Here is a 16,649-nt window from a genome sequence, read left to right on the forward strand (position 1 = left end):
AATTTGTGGCTACAATTCAGTATTGAGAATTTCTGTGCCAGGTTCATGTGGTTTACCATTCCAGCTGAACAAAGTCATTATTTCTGCTGCCACACAAGACTATTACAGTCAAAGAGGTTCACAATTAGGAAAATCATGTATGAGATTGCTAGCATTTATTACAGGTACAGCACAATTGGTTGATGGTGCTCTACAATGCCAAGAGAATATGGCCTCAAGTGTTATGATGATGTAAGAAGGTGACGCTACAGTAATACTTTCATTCATACAGATAGCAGTTGGAGGAGACTGCAAGTCACAAAATTTGTAGGAGACTGTGAGTTGCAACTCCCCTGTGTACATTACATCACGCATATATAGGAAAACTCAATTATAATGTTGGACATATGTCACACTCCTAGGTTGGATGAAAACAGGCTTACCTTACACATTGTTTAATAATGTCCTAAACTCTTTTTTTCACTTGAAACTAATTGTTTATGTAAGTGCTGAAACAGACACGCAAAGAAGCATAATTTTCGACAACCAATTTCATCCAGGCACAGCTGGCCATTACATCCATCTGTTTTAAAAATTGTAGTTCAATACACTGTGAAAATGGGCAAAGGTTTTTTAACAACAAGTTGGCATCATTATCCATCAATGTGTTGTGAAATCCGTTTCCTAGCAATTAATTTATACTTTAAAAATGATTGAGTAGAGTGGAACCTGTATTATCTGAACACCGATTAACCGAACACCATGTTTGCTTTATTACATTATTACTACAAGTAATGAAGTTACTAATCTCGTTAGTAATCCACTGAGTAACGTCTAGCGACAACGAAGTAATGAAGCCTACTGAATGAAGCTAATTCACCAGCTTCTTACTTATAACCAAGATTTGCACATTGTCCAACAACGCAATCATGTCATGTGATAAGGTGGTAGTTTCACACGTGACAGCTTAAGGCTGTGGACACAAAGTAATATAATATGTAATATTATTATAGTTACTTTAATTTATGGGCAATTTGTAACTGTGATTAAATAGTTCAGTTGCAAGTAATATGTAATATGTAACTAGTTACTTTTAAAAAGTAACTTGCCCAACACTGCTCGTGCGTTGCCAACATTACAGGTGCGTAATTGCTGTGTTTTGTATCGCCCCAGAGACAGAGATCATTTGAAACGTAAGGGATCTAATCACTAGTGAACTTCTATTACGCCTCATCAAAGAAAGAATGGATGAGATTACAATTATAAACAAACCTGCACTCTATATAAATATTAATGATAACCATTTTACATAGTGCTTAATTACGTTCTGTCTGTTATATAGTCCTACAAATGGAGAACGATACAGACACTTTACAAAAACTTGCAATCTAAACTGCAAAGCATATAAAACTGTCTTCGCTTATTTAGTCTCCTCGCCTCCCATACCCCATAATGCTGTGTTTAGAGTCCCCATCAGAATCCTTGCATTACAAAAAATCCATCAAACTAACATCTCCCATACTGTCACTAGGGCTGAACGATACTGCCATTTTAGTATCACGATCAATACTGAAGCCACTATTCACGATACTGAATAGTTCACGATACTGAATAGTTCATGATACTGAATAGTTCACGATACTGAATAGTTTATGATACTTATGAATAAGTCAATCGTAGCTGCTGCTACATACTGTATTGCTCAGCATTCCTGCAGGAAGTCTTTATAGGTGATAGTATACTAGCCACTATCATTCTTGTTTACAGTAACAGTTATTGTAACACATGCTTTGAGGTTATGTTGTGGTGTTCACACCTCTCTGCAGGGGAAACCAGGTGGGTGGACTTATCACTTACAAGGATTCTTAGCCTAGTACTGCATAACAAATGGATTTTTAATGACAGTAATGTACAGGCCTGGTATCCCGATAGTTAATAACAAAATATTGCGATATCGATACTTTCAAAATATCGCGATATATCGCTAAAACGGTAGTATCGCTCAGCCCTAACTGTCACATGATCATGTTTTTGGTTTGCGCATTTAGAAATTGTAAAGTCTCTGAAAGAGAAGCTAGCCTAAAAATATATAATACTATGACTGGAGGTGTGGTGTGCATACATATGACAATTCCTGTTTTACTGACAGGTAACACATGGAGTCACTGATGCCCAACCGTGAATCAACACCTTGTACTGTCAGTCAATCAGTAGAAACTAAATAATGGAAAAAAAAGTACCATCGAATTTTCGTACCAAGAATATTAATGGAGGAGGGAGAGTGTCGAACTACACTATACGCTGTGAGACATGAGCCTGTAGAGTAACCCGCATACCTACATTCCTCTCAGTAACCTGGCTGCTGTTAATTGCCCAGATTTAATATGTTACTAGTTCAAGACAGATAGTCCACATGGAATCACAATGGCTGAAACTCCATTTAGATGTGTCAGTTTTGCTAGCAAAATTGTCAAGGCAGGGGATGGCGACCTTGATTAAATCTTGAATGAAGATGTCACGTGCGAGGTTTTTATTTATGATGACCCAGAGTACAGCACAAGTGGGAACTGAATTTGTCCAAGGCAGCATCAATGTTCCTAGTGATGTTTACTTTCCAGGTTAGCTACCTGTGTCTTTCTTTGTACCGAGTTCCTCGGTGCAACGTGCCATACTTGTACTAGCTTCAGTTTCTTCAGACGTGTATGTGTGTGTGCACAAAGTGCATCCACTGCACTTATAAGTCATCAATCAACACAAATCACCGAGTCATTTGAATGATGCCACAGGACTTTATGGGTTCATTATAGCACAGTTTGACACCCTCTTGATGCTACCTAGGTACAGTGAAGGTAAGGTGCAGCTGATTTCTGGTCAATATCTTAGCAAACCGTCATGATCCTTACTAAACAGTACGGTAGTACTGGTCATGAAGGTTTGAGCTTTCTTACCTAAATTTCCCCTTAAGACCAGCCTCACTTTTCCTATATGCTAGCTTGGAAGTATAGGTTAGGTGTATTCAAACCCAAATGTATTTCCAGAGAAACCCCAAGTGCTTCCAATAAGTTTCTATAGAATAATTTTTAGTATAACTGAATTTTCTACTAACTGATGCCTTCAACCAGCATAACTGGACAATAGTTAATGCCATGGACCTGATTTCTTTACTGCTTGACATTAGATGTGCCTTTTTTCCAACTGCAGCAGCCACAGTGAGTGCATCATGGATTTACTTTGTCCCCCTTTGTGTTCCATTTCTTTCTCCATCATTGTGTATGTGGTGATACACAAATAGCATGTAATGACTTCCTTGTGCTGACTGGGATACACAGTAGCTGCTTTGGCAGGGGAGTAGGAAGCAATCTTGGATTGGTCAGGTAACTAAACTTTCAAACAGATTGTAGTGGTGTACTACATCCTTAGATTGCCATTTATATGGTTTTTATATAGTGTAGTTCAACAACTGACCGTTCTATTAGAGTACCTGACTGCTCTATTAGAGTGTCTGACTGCTCCATTAGAGTATATTGATCTTACTATGGCAAGTATTGGTCCGGCAATTGCCGGGTCTGCCGGACCTACTTTGATGCCCCTGTTTGGTAGGCAAGTGAAAAACTTCCATTACACTATACTACTATACTACAGTATATGAGCAAAATTCATTTTACAATTACTTTGTGTTGCAATGTAAAAAGTATTTTGGATACTCCAATCGTAAATATACATCAGCAGAATTGTGAAGTGTCAGTAATTACAAACAGCGTTCAGAGTTCATAGCTACTACATAACATACAACTCCACTTTCTCAACAGCAATATCCTCATTATCATGGCCTTGATCTTTACAAATACGAACTTCAAAGTTGTCAGCCACTACTACTGGTAGTTTCCTATAGAACCATGGCATACCTACTTGAGAACAACAACCATTATCACTAGTGCAGCCATGACCATCCCATAAAGGGTCTGATAAGTAGTACAGGGATGGATCATGTTCTCCCACATCACAATAGTAGTTATTACCTACAAAGGCGGGTGGAGGGGGACCAGGATGAGTGGCACATGGACAATTGTAACTACCACAGTCATCACTTAATGCAGCAGCATAGGTCCGCACATGTTTACGTGGTACTCCTTTACTTATATCACGAACTCTTGATGATATCAAGAGTTCATAATTAGTAGTCACTATCCCACTAGGAACCTGTCAAAGAAGGCAACTACAGGACTGTGTAGCAGGGAGTCATCTTGAAACGTGCTACTAAAAGTCTGTTGAATGAAAAAATCCCAGATCAGGTGGTGGTTTGATCCATTGTAGGCTAGGTATTAGTAGGTAAGTGCCTGAGGAGCCACACAGCCTGGGATCCCGCCAGGATTTCTGATATATACCAAAGGGAGTATCCTACCTTTGTAGAAGGGGTGTATTGTGAAGTTATGGCATACTCTCAAGGTGTTGTGGTTAGTGATATACAAGCAACTGTAAAAGTGCAAAGCACGCACTATGCTAGAATTGAAAATTCATAATTTTTGTACATACACATACATACAAGCACAATAGCAGATTAGAAATTTCAAAGAAATAAAAGCAATGAAACAAGGAAGGTTATCTACACCTGCAGTTACATTGAATCTCAACTTCAGCGACATATGTACACCTGTATAGTCATAACTGAAGTAGGGATTAAATGTTTACTACTACTACTCACAGCTGCAGGTGTAGATGACCTCTCTTGTTTCATTACTATTTATTTTATTCAAATGCAAATCTCTTACTGAACATATGCTCAGACTCAATTACTGAAAGTGATGTGGTCATTCCGCTTTGTTTTTATTAAGTTATGTTCCATCCATTGTACAGCGTTACAAGCAAAGACCAGAATGAAAAGTGCCCTGTAATCAATCCAGTCACTATAGAAATTACGACTGAATGCGCACCAAAGTGAAGTGATCATTCTGCTAGTTATCAGCTATGTTCTACCTGTTATACAGCACTATAATGAAGAACAGTAAGAGAAGCACCTCTGCAATCAATCCAGTCAATATAGACTATTCTCATGATAGCCAGTTCCACTGAAGCCATGACGTGTTACTATGAATCAAAACCTCAGCAGTTGTGAGAGAAGAAACAAGGAGTCCATAGTAGCTGCTGTGGTTGGTGAAAAGGAATGTCTTGGGTCTAAGTGATGTCAAACAGTGGAAAAGTCAAGGTCATGGCCTTAAGTGTAGTTGAGTTATGCTTGGCTGAAGAATCGGCCAGAATAAATTCAATTTTAACTTTATAAAATGGTATGCAGTCTCCTTGAATGTATTTAGAGCTAGATTACATCTACCTAACCAATAACGCCAAGCTGGCATGAAGAAAAGTACTTAGGGTGATATCTTTGTGTAGAAAAGTCCAAACTTTCATGATACCTACTACACAGTACTACTTGTATAGATGTCTTGAAATTGACAACATGGCACAACAGGCAGCATGTATATAGACAAGAAGGTGATGAGAGCACTACTATTGCAACTGGACAATAATAAAGATCATACATCTAACAGTGATCATGGACAAATGTTTCAACAAGCAACCTGCTCTCTTAACACTTTGTTACTAATACTGCTTCAATACTAAGTTGTATCCCAGTACAAGAGAGGGACACAATTAGTGACGTCATACAGTGTGGAAATTTGATCTTCCAATGCACTGCCTGGGATACATTGTAGCTACTTTGGTAGGCAAAAAGGCACACCTAAACCATGTTGAAAAACCTCCTACTATACAATACTACTATACTACAGCATATGAATACAATACTTTATACTTGTGCAGTACAGATATTTTTGATACAATAAACATTAAGATACTCAAAACACACACACACATCAGCAGCTTAGTAATGAGAGTGTCAGTATTTACACACACTGTTCAGAGTTCAGAGCAACTACATAACATACAACTCCACTTTCTCAACAGCAATATCCTCATTATCATGGTCAGCATTTTTACAAATTCGAACTTCGAAGTTGTCAGCCACTGCTACTGGTAGTTTCCTATAGAACCATGGCATACCTACTTGAGAACAACAACCATTATCACTAGTGCAGCCATGACCATCCCATAAAGGGTCTGATAAGTAGTAGAGAGTTTCGTCACGTTCTCCCACATCTCCAGACTCACAATAATAGTTGTTGCCCACTAAGGCTGGAGGGCTAAGACCAGGATAAGTGGCACATGGACAATTGAGTAGGCTTTCACCAAAATCATTGTCATCACTTGTGCCAGCTGCATAGGTCCACACATGTTTACGTGGTGATCCTAAAGTGATGGAAATACCATCAACATAGACATCATCAACCGATTGTTTATTGGACCAAAATGCATTAGTGTTTCCCTTCTGATAGGCTTTAGCTTGTCCACAAATGTGTTCATAGCTAACTCCCTTAACATCAAACTGTGCAGGATTACATCCAGGCCCATATCCTAAACACAACCTCCTTGGACTAGTGATCTTATGCCATGTTCCTGGACAGGTATCATCTCGAGTCATGTCCACATCAACAACTAGCATCCATCCTCCTCCAACACCACCACACTTTAGCTTCATGTTACATGTCACCTTAAACTTTCCTTCATCAGTCTTAATCCAGTAGTGTCCAACACTTCCCCTACTAGTAGGATTACGATGGTATATCTCATTACAACTACTAGCAGGATTAGCTTCACTAATACCAACAGTTACATCTTCACTAGCAGCTAAGCCAGTAGCAAATAACAACAGGAGGATAATGTACTTCATCATCATTACAACTGTACTTGAACACTGTTCATAGTAAGTGATCAGTTGTGAACCTACTTATAGTGACACTTTAGTGATGTAACTACTAAATTTAGCTCAACAAGTTCAATTATAGTAACACTCTACCAATTACAGTAACATTCTTTATGATATCATATACTAATTTTAGCTTAACTTTTTACCCTCCATAACCTCCTACACTACCACAACAGTTATTCACTATACCAGAATGTAAGAATAGTCCAGAATATTTCTATAGCTAACAAACTCACACATCAGCAGTCAACAAAAAGCTTCTACAAAGCTGTAACACATCTATTCTAGCCAAGACTGAACTACCTCCTACATACACCATGTACACACAAATATGTGAGGGAGTGGCATATTTGCATAATTCACTGACCACTTACACACAAGCAGTGTGTGGTACTTCAACTAACAGAACATGTCAGTGACACTCTTTAGCATAACAGATGAAGCATATTTAACAGCATCTGATCAACATTAAGCAAGCTGGATTAGTGCACGATATTAAATCACAGTAAAACAATAAGAAGTGGTATATCCACTGTGCATTTCCATTATGGTATCTTGAGCACAGTAGGGATATAACACTTCTTATTCTTATTGTTTTACTGTGATATAATATCGTGCACTAATCCAGTTTGTTCAGTAGTTCTTATTGATGTGCTATGGTTCCTACTCTAGTTGAAAATTCCAAATTTTTCTGTGTACTTGTTTGTTAACTTTTTTTTTGTAAATAATTATTATGACTGGTGAACCCACGCATACTGCATCTGAAATGGCGCCGCGCCCCCCAATTATCATCTGAAAAGTGAAGTATCCATTATTCTTCATTGTCAGCTATGTTCAACCCGTTACGCAGCATTTTGAATCAAGAACTGTTCGAAAAGCACCTCTGCAATCCACACATGCCGAAAGAAATGGTGCCGTGCACCCCAGTTATATAAATTATTATCGCCTGAAAAGTGAAGTGTCCATTAGTGTCTATTACGCTTCGTTGTCGGCTATGTTCAATTCGTTACACAGCAGTACGAATCAAGAACTGTTTGAAAAGCACCTCTGCTATCAAAATAGCCACTATGAAAAATACGGACAATTTCAGTTACGAAGGGAAGCCATCACATGCTATCGCCAAATCAACACTTTTCGCTGTCAGCAGAGATGAATGGGACACAAAGGAGGACACTGGTAAGTCCATGAAGAATGCATTGTACGTACTGCGGTATGCCAAAAGGCACCTGTTGGGCCGAAGCAACGTCAAACAGTGAAAAAATCAAACCTGAAGCCTTAGCTGTTATCGAGTTATGCTTGTCTGAAGGCATCAGTCAGTTACTTACTTACTCAATCAGTCAGTAGAAAATTCTGTTAAATAAATAATTTTAAAAATTCCGTAGCAACTTGTTGAAAGCGTTTCGGGTTGATCTGAAAGCTTGTTTGGGCTTAGTTTTACCTAACCAATGGGAGACAAAGAAGGACACTGGTAAGTCCTCATCGTCGTCAGGGGAAATTGAGGCTGTTTTTTTGGGTGATATTATTTTGTGGGCCACGCCTACTCCTTTGTGATCCCTACTATACAGTACCATGATATAAAAATGATACATCAGTTACATTATACAGGGCGGGAGGAAGGAAAAGGTTGAATTGGTCAGGTCATTGTAGCCAAGTTGACTTTAATAGAAGTGGATAATGACCTGCGTATTGCACCATAACTTTAATGCCTAGTTAAAACTTTTCAAGAACAGTTGAGTGTTTCTTCAAGTTGTTCTTCAAGTTGATAATAGTGAATTAATTCTGATGGGCTACGTCGGTCAGAAAGACAGTCAAGTGTTTTTAAAGAACGTGATGTGATTCGCATGTGTGTGTATGAGCAAAATCAAAGAAGGCTATTGTGCTAAATATCATTTTTGCATTATTTGTTGACAAAATCAACTAGGTCTATTATGTAATCAGCATGGTCATCTTCATCGTTGGAATGATGATCAAGACTGTCTCGGAAAATATGCTCAGATGCTTTTCCAGTTAAACGTGTTTGATGATGCTCATTACCCTTGTGAATGGTAGTGCTACTTATGCTGCCAGAGAAAACATCACTTAGTAAGCAACTGATGTAGGAATGTTAAACAGTGATTTGTAATTGCTTTTATTGCACCACACTGCTTGTATCTGCTGTTGTATCAAACGTGCGCTGCCTAAAATGCCATGTTTAAAAATCATCCTAGAAACATCTTACACAACAAAAATCACCTTTATGGAAAATATTAGTCTATTTAACATCCAATACAGCATCAAAAACAAGAAAACACTTACAGGTAATGCCAGATATAGAATTTTTTTTAAAAATACTGAAACTTGTCTGCTTGCCAGCCTGCATGACCACAGTCGTAAGGCTGGAAGCCAAACGAAGCAACGCATGGCCACCACTTTATACCCAAATAACAAATTGGGGTTCCAACAAGTGTGTGCCCTCTGCACCTTGTCTTTCCTTTTATCTTCAATCAGGCTAGTCTTCTTCCTTCTCCCGGCTTGAAACCATATTGAGGCATTAATGTTTCCTATCAACACTTTCCTTGAGCAACATATTTAAACGCTGCAAAATTATTCAATTATGCTTGGTAGATACCTGTAACTTCATGATAGGTTCAATGCCATGCCTATTAACATAATCTTGGTTGATTAATAATGATTGAGCACCAAGACCAACAATCTATCACAATGATACATTCTGTTATTATTTGCCTAGCTGTATTCATAATGCTAGCACAACGAAATAGTGACACACCCCTGGTTAGATAAAAGGCTGACTCAAGATACTCTAATACAGCAGTCACACGTGTATAGCTGTATGCTATATAAAAACCTAACAAACTAGTATACTATAAATTATTAATTTAAAAATAGAGTAGGGATTCAAGTAATAAAAAGTGGTGAAACAAGAGATGAATGATGGATGGTACTACAGCATAGCTCGGTGGGAAAATCCCTACTTTGGCACTGAAAAAACAATTGTTATAACCTGCCAATGTAGGGACTTTCCCACCGTAATACCATCATTCGTCTCTTGTTTCACTACTTTTTTATTGCTCGGATCCTTAAGTTTTAGTATACTAGTATTGTATTTCATCTTTGTTATATTGCAACCACTTAGTGATTGTTACCTAAACAGAAAGTATAAGTAGGAACCCAGTAGCACTTTTCTCCCCAGAAGCCCAGATCCTGGTTGAGCTGTGCAAACTTCCAGGACACACACAGCGTATTGAATGATCTACTGTTCACCAATATACATCAAAAAGCGTTGAGTTCTTATCTATGATCATAAAAGTAGACTATTTGGCTATCAAGGTCTGGCTACAACTTCTTTGTGACTCTCTTCTTGACTGACTCCTGAGATTCTCACACGAGTCTTCACAGCTGTCCATGGTATCACGTGACTTCTCATAAGCTTATAGAAATATTTTTTGAGGTGTGGTTACTCAGTAGTTTAATCAACGACAAAAGCAGTGTGGTATGCAATGTAAAATTTGTAAAAACAAATAAACAATTGATACGCACACAACAATAAGTCAACAGCTCAAAAAAGTAAACACTGTCAAAATGGAGAAATCAGTGACTACATGACATATAACTCTATTTTCTTAACAGTAACACCTTCATTATCATCATGGTCTTGATCTTTACCAACACGAACTTCAAAGTTCTCAGCCATTGCTCCTATAGAACCATGTCATACTACTTGAGCACAACAACCATTACCACTAGTACAAGCGTGACCATCCCATAAAGGGTATATGTTTAATCCCTACTACAGTCTGCTGCTTCAAATATTTATACATTGCTACTGCATACTGGTACATACACACTGTACATCAATGAGTACTGCATTTATGTGCTTAGTGTTATTGTAGTGCCATTCATAGCTACTGTTACATGTTAATCATTATAAAACGAACATACTCAAGCATACCTTTCTGTGCTTCATTGTGTTTATCCCTTTACTACTGAGAATTCTATAGTTAGTCACTATATTCATACAGGTACAATAAAAATTCTTTCTATTGTATCTGTTATATATAGGCACAAGATTTTTAGCACAAGTTTATTGGACTATAATCATAGCCATTGAATGCAATACATATGTTTGTATCTGTGTCAAGTTTTTATAGATAATAGTTGTGTTTGTTCTAACCATTGACAGAACAGCATGGAAATACCATCAACATAGACATCATCAACCGATTGCTTATTGGCATAGAATGCATTCATATTTCCTTTCTGATAAGCTTTAGCTTGTCCACAAATGTGTTCATAACTAACTCCCTTAACATCAAACTGTGCAGGATTACACCCAATGCCATATCCTAAACACAACCTCCTTGGACTAGTGATCTTATGCCATGTTCCTGGACAGGTATCATCTTGAGTCATGTCCACATCAACAACTTGCATCCATCCTCCTCCAACACCACCACACTTTAGCTTCATGTTACATGTCACCTTAAACTTTCCTTCATCAGTCTTGATCCAGTACTGTCCAACACTTCCCCTACTAGTAGGATTACGATGGTATATCTCATTACAACTACTAGCAGGATTAGCTTCACTAATACCAACAGTTACATCTTCATTAGCAGCTAAGCCAGTAGCAAATAACAACAGGAGGATAATGTACTTCATCATTACAACTGTACTTGAACACTGTTCATAGTAAGTGATCAGTTGTGAGCCTATTTATAGTGACACTTCAGTGACGTAATGTATTAAATTTAGCCCAATGATGTAATTTTATATAACGTAATTAAATCAACTTTACACTGGCAAGTTATAACTTTAGATTAGTAAGTGCTTTACTATTACCACAACAACACCTCCTACATACACCATGTACACACAAATATGTGAGGGAGTGGCATGTTTGCATAATTCACTGACCACTATATATGTGTACATATTAGTGGAATGTGACACTTAACATGACAGCCTGTCATATAACTTTGTTAGGTAGAGGAAAGTATCATAAGCTACCAAAAATATCTGAATGGAGTAAAATGATTTGTTCAGAATAGTATAGTGTGTGTGATGAAATGAGCAGATCCTTACACAAATAAACTAGTGGATAATCGTGAGATCAAGCAGTAAGAGAATTTTGCTTAAGTACTTTGACTGGACAACTGGGTAGTTGAAGACATGATATTTTATATGTGGTAATCAGACTACCAGCTTGCAGAATGCTGTTTTCATTGTGAAATGTAGCATACTGGAGATACTACTGTATGCATGAACTAAATTGATAAAAAAGTGCTTTTTCGTAAAGATTTTATTCAGACGGTGACAGTTGTATGGATCTATGGTTTCCTGCCGTGGAGCAAGAAGTCTAGCCTAGTATGTCATGGCCAGCTCTTTACTCTAAAATGGTAGTTCTCAGTACCAAGCACTACAAAGTGAGAAAAGTTGATGATTGTTCCATGAATGAGTCAATCAGTACTTTAAGTGTGCTGGTTTAGAATCAAAGAGAGCACCTGCTGCACATGTGGTCCCACAATCAAACATCAGTGCATGTGATAAGCTCACAATCGATATTTCTTATGGCATAGAATGATGCAAATGCCACTGTAAAATGAGGCATTTACATGTACTATTTTGCTTTAGCTATAGGCTGAGCATTAAAATAAATGTACCCGTATGCTGAACTGTCCAAAGTTTGCATGTAACTATAAAACACTTGAATAAGTGCATGTGGGAAATCGGTCGTGCACCCACAGCCACTGTGCCTGGTTGAAAAATGATATTAGCTAAAAGATGATTTAATGGTCTACCATAGAGTCTGGTTTGTTAAGTGCAGATATACCATATAATGGGAATGATTTGTGGAAGAAAACATTCACGATTTTCGCAATTTTAGATGTATTTGCGAATGTTTTCTTGCAAAACTTTTCCTACAATTAAAAAACTTTTTAAAATGGATCAGTTGATGCAGCATTCATATAATGAGTACATAAGCGGGTAGCTACTCGCCTTGCTAATCACTAAACTGCTATATATGTGTTACGGTATAGCCAGAAATTAGTGCTACCTGTGAGGTGCAACACCATTTGAACAGAGATGAAAGTTTCAGTGACCGTTAAAAAAAATCAGTGCCACTTATGCAAGAGAAATGGGGCAGATATAATTGCAGCCCAGCGATTCACTGTGCCAGAATGGCATGTCTTAGCCTTGGTTTTAGTGCCGTCCCCAAGGCTAGGCATGCCTATCGTCCACACTCATTATCGTGAATGCCTACTTCTCCAGTGAAGCAGCAATCATGCATGGCTACTAGGATGCGTATTACGCAACATGTCAGAGTCAAACATTCCCTATCCATGATTAATCTGTTGTAGGTGTGTGCCCAATTATTAAATTACTTTATGCTATAAATCGCGAATGTTTTCTCGCGAATGAGGAAATAGTAAATCATTCGCGAATGTTTTCTTCCGTGAATCATTCCCATTTTATGGTATATATATATACAGTGGAACCTCAGTTATCTGAAGCCTACTTATCCGGATTCTCGGTAAACCAAATTACGGAAATGACTGCTCCATTAGAGTAGTGACTGTTCTACTTGGGTATTTAAAAATACTGAAATTTAAAAAAGTTTTCTTCATGCTAAGTTTCAGAGATATGGACTGCTCAGACTTAAGGACCACTCCTGGTCCCAAGGGGTTCGGATAACTGAGGTTCCACTGTATATATGTAGTTATAGCAGAAAAGAAAAGATAATGTTACTCAGTGGTACTGGAAAAATGACAAATTTTGATTTGAACTCAAAAGCCATTCTTTGATGGATACAGAAAGAGATGAGACAGCCAATAGATTTGCAAATGTGTAAAATTTGACAGAATACCACCATTTACAACAATGGAAGATATCTTGCACAAGGTGTATTGAAACCACTGGCAACAAGGAATTACAAGTTAAAGGTGGTGGTTTAAGACGAGAGCAAAGCAGCTGCTTCAATCAATAGACTCAAGTCGCCTAAAGCTTACATTGTTTGCAGATAGCGTTCCTAGAGTAAACCATTGGTGATTTTTAAAGGAACTGGAAAATGCATTTTACTTAGAGAGAGGCTCAAGTATGTTGGTGTTAGATTTCAAACAAAGGCTTGGTGTGATAAACCCTGTATGAAGTACTGGGTACATAACCATTGAAGCACATAGTGTTAAAGACAAAATGATGTTGCTTGACATCACAAAGCCCAGAAGACACCATCTAAGATAAAATGAATGCTTGTGCCTCCTGGCTATAGTAGTCTTGTCCAGCCAATGGATGTGTTTTTAATATATCCTTTCAAAGAGACAATTGACTAGCTAGCTATATACCACACACATGGAAGCACATATCAATACTTAATTGCATGGTAATTTTAAAGCATATGAGCAGAGAATCCTGCTGACCAAATAGCTTTGGGAAGAGATTGCCGCCGAGAAGGATATGGTGATCAAGGGGTTCAATAAATGTGGAGTTTCTGTTACAGTAGATGGATCAGAGGATGATAATTTAGAGGACTATGAAATTGAAAGTGATGACCCATTTGTTACCTCAGAACATGACAACGATTGTGATCATTTCAGTGATGAAAGTAGCTCCAGTGATGCCATGATGATCATATATATCTAAACCAAAACAGCCAAGCTGTAAAAAAAGAGTGCAGCCCTCAAAAAGGCCAAGGTGAAAAAAAAAGTGAAATTCAAGGTGGCGGCCAAGAAATGGCTGATGGTAGGTTAATGGCAAAAAATTAAATTACGACAATTCAGGTGAATTTGCGTTGCCTCCTCCACTAGGATTCGGCACCAAATTCACCTGAATTGTTGTAATTAAAAAGTTTTCCATTAACCTACCATCACAGCCATTTCTTGGCTGCCACTTTGGATTTCACATCTTTTTTACCTTGGCCTTTTTGAGGGCCGTACTCTTTTTTTACAGCTTGGCTGTTTTGGTTTAGATATCACTTCTTTTTGTATTGCAAGCCACAAAGCTGGCCATATGGCTTTGATGCTTCCTTTTAACTTATTTCTTTACTGCAGGAATTGTGGAACAAAGGAAATAATTGTGTGTATAGCTTTTGTCTGATTAAATATTTGTATATTTAACATTGAATGATCATTATCACATACTGTAGTTAATAAGGTGACTTCTTACATAACTGAACTGTAGCTGAAACTCTCATTGTTTGTAGCTGAACTCTTTTCAGGGTGATTTGTTTGCAGCTGAACTCTCTACATGGTGACTTGTTCTAGCGGAACTCTCTACAGGGTGGCTGAACCCTCTACAGGGTGATTTGTTTGCAACTGAACTCTACAAGATGATTTGTTTCTAGCTGATCTCTCTATAGTGTAACTTGATTGTAGCTGAACTCTCTACAGGATGGTTTCTTTGTAGCTGATCTCTATACAGGGTAAATTTTTTCTAGCTTATCTCTCTACAGGGTGACTTGTGTCTAGCTGATCTCTGGATGACTTGTTTCTAGCTGATTTCTCTACACGGTGACTTGTTTCTAGCTGAACTCTCTATAGGGTGACTTGCTTGTGGCTGAATTGTCCATAAGGTTAACTGTTTGTAGCTGAATTCCCTACAGAATAACTTGCAATGTAATATAATTCTATATATAAATGGAGTTAGTCATAAATGTAGCTGAATGTTCTATTAGGGTGACTGTTCTATTAGAGTATCTCAAAATCGCATATGCTACACGTAGTTGGCTTTCGAATCATAACTCAATGGTTTGTAATCCAATTCTTCTGTACTACTGCAAGGACTTTCTATGATAATTATTCCAGCTACACACTGATTTTCAGCTCATTGCTCTAAGTGGTTTGCCTGGTAGGCGTGAAAACTAATAGTTTTTTTTATTCATAAAAATTGATCGCGTAATTGTGACACAGGTTGGGTTTTGTGTCATATCTCGATGGCCTTTAACTGGATTCCTTTCAAACCACAAAAAGGCACTCCTACGATAGTTACTCCATCTACATAGCAATTTTCAGCTTATTCCTTCAAGTGGTTTACCCTGTGGGCATGACAGACCTTTGACCTTATTTTACGCAAATAATCGGTCATAACTCCGTGAATGTTCATCGGATTCCTACTAAACTTGGTACTGAGATTCGCCGTAATGAGCCCTTTAAGTGTGCCAAAGTTCAGCCCGATTGAAGCACACATTTGAGTTTTATGGCAGATTTTGCAAAGTGTGTGAAAAGTAGTAGAAGAAAAAAACGAAGAAAAACAACCCAAACTTTGGCTGCTCGTATCTCAGAAATGGCTGGAGTGATTTTCTTCAAATTTGGAATGTGGACTCCCCTACCTAGCTGGCACTTCTGTAGCAACTTTGATTTAAATCGGATAAGGAATCACGGAGCTACAAAGGTGTGAAAATCGCATTTACTTTCTTCCTGTTAATATACTCATGGTGTGGCGCACCGGCTTCTTGGGCCGCACGACAGTGTCTTGATATATATAATTTTTAAATGAATTTTCTTGGGCTAGATAATTATATTGCAGTGGGAAAAGACTTCGCTAAAGACAATAATGATGATGTATTTCTCTGACAATGATGACTAATTTTACAAAATCTACTGTGCCTTTTGAATAATAAAGAATGCCATCCTGGTGGATTTATCTCCAAATTGACATGGTAAACCTGTATAGTTCAGTCACTACTACTGAATGACAAAAACATATCCAGTTTCTTGCACGGCTGTCTGATTATCTTCTTCACACTAAAACTATATAGTACAGTACCCCTAACCCATTACCTATATCTAGTGACTCCACAAGATCCATCGTGCTCAAAGAAGTACCAACGATAGTTTGGTGTGGTAATAGACAAACACTG

The 16,649-nt window shown here is 37.9% G+C and overlaps 1 protein-coding gene across 1 annotated transcript in view; it reads right to left on the minus strand.

The window, feature by feature from the left end:
- The window catches only part of LOC136246128 (N-alpha-acetyltransferase 25, NatB auxiliary subunit-like), an 89,255-nt gene that overhangs the window by 13,027 nt on the left and 59,579 nt on the right, over positions 1 to 16,649 (minus strand). The gene's annotated exons all lie outside the window — the stretch shown is intronic.

This window comes from Dysidea avara, chromosome 15, assembly GCF_963678975.1.
Source record: "Dysidea avara chromosome 15, odDysAvar1.4, whole genome shotgun sequence".
Lineage (NCBI taxonomy): Eukaryota > Metazoa > Porifera > Demospongiae > Dictyoceratida > Dysideidae > Dysidea > Dysidea avara.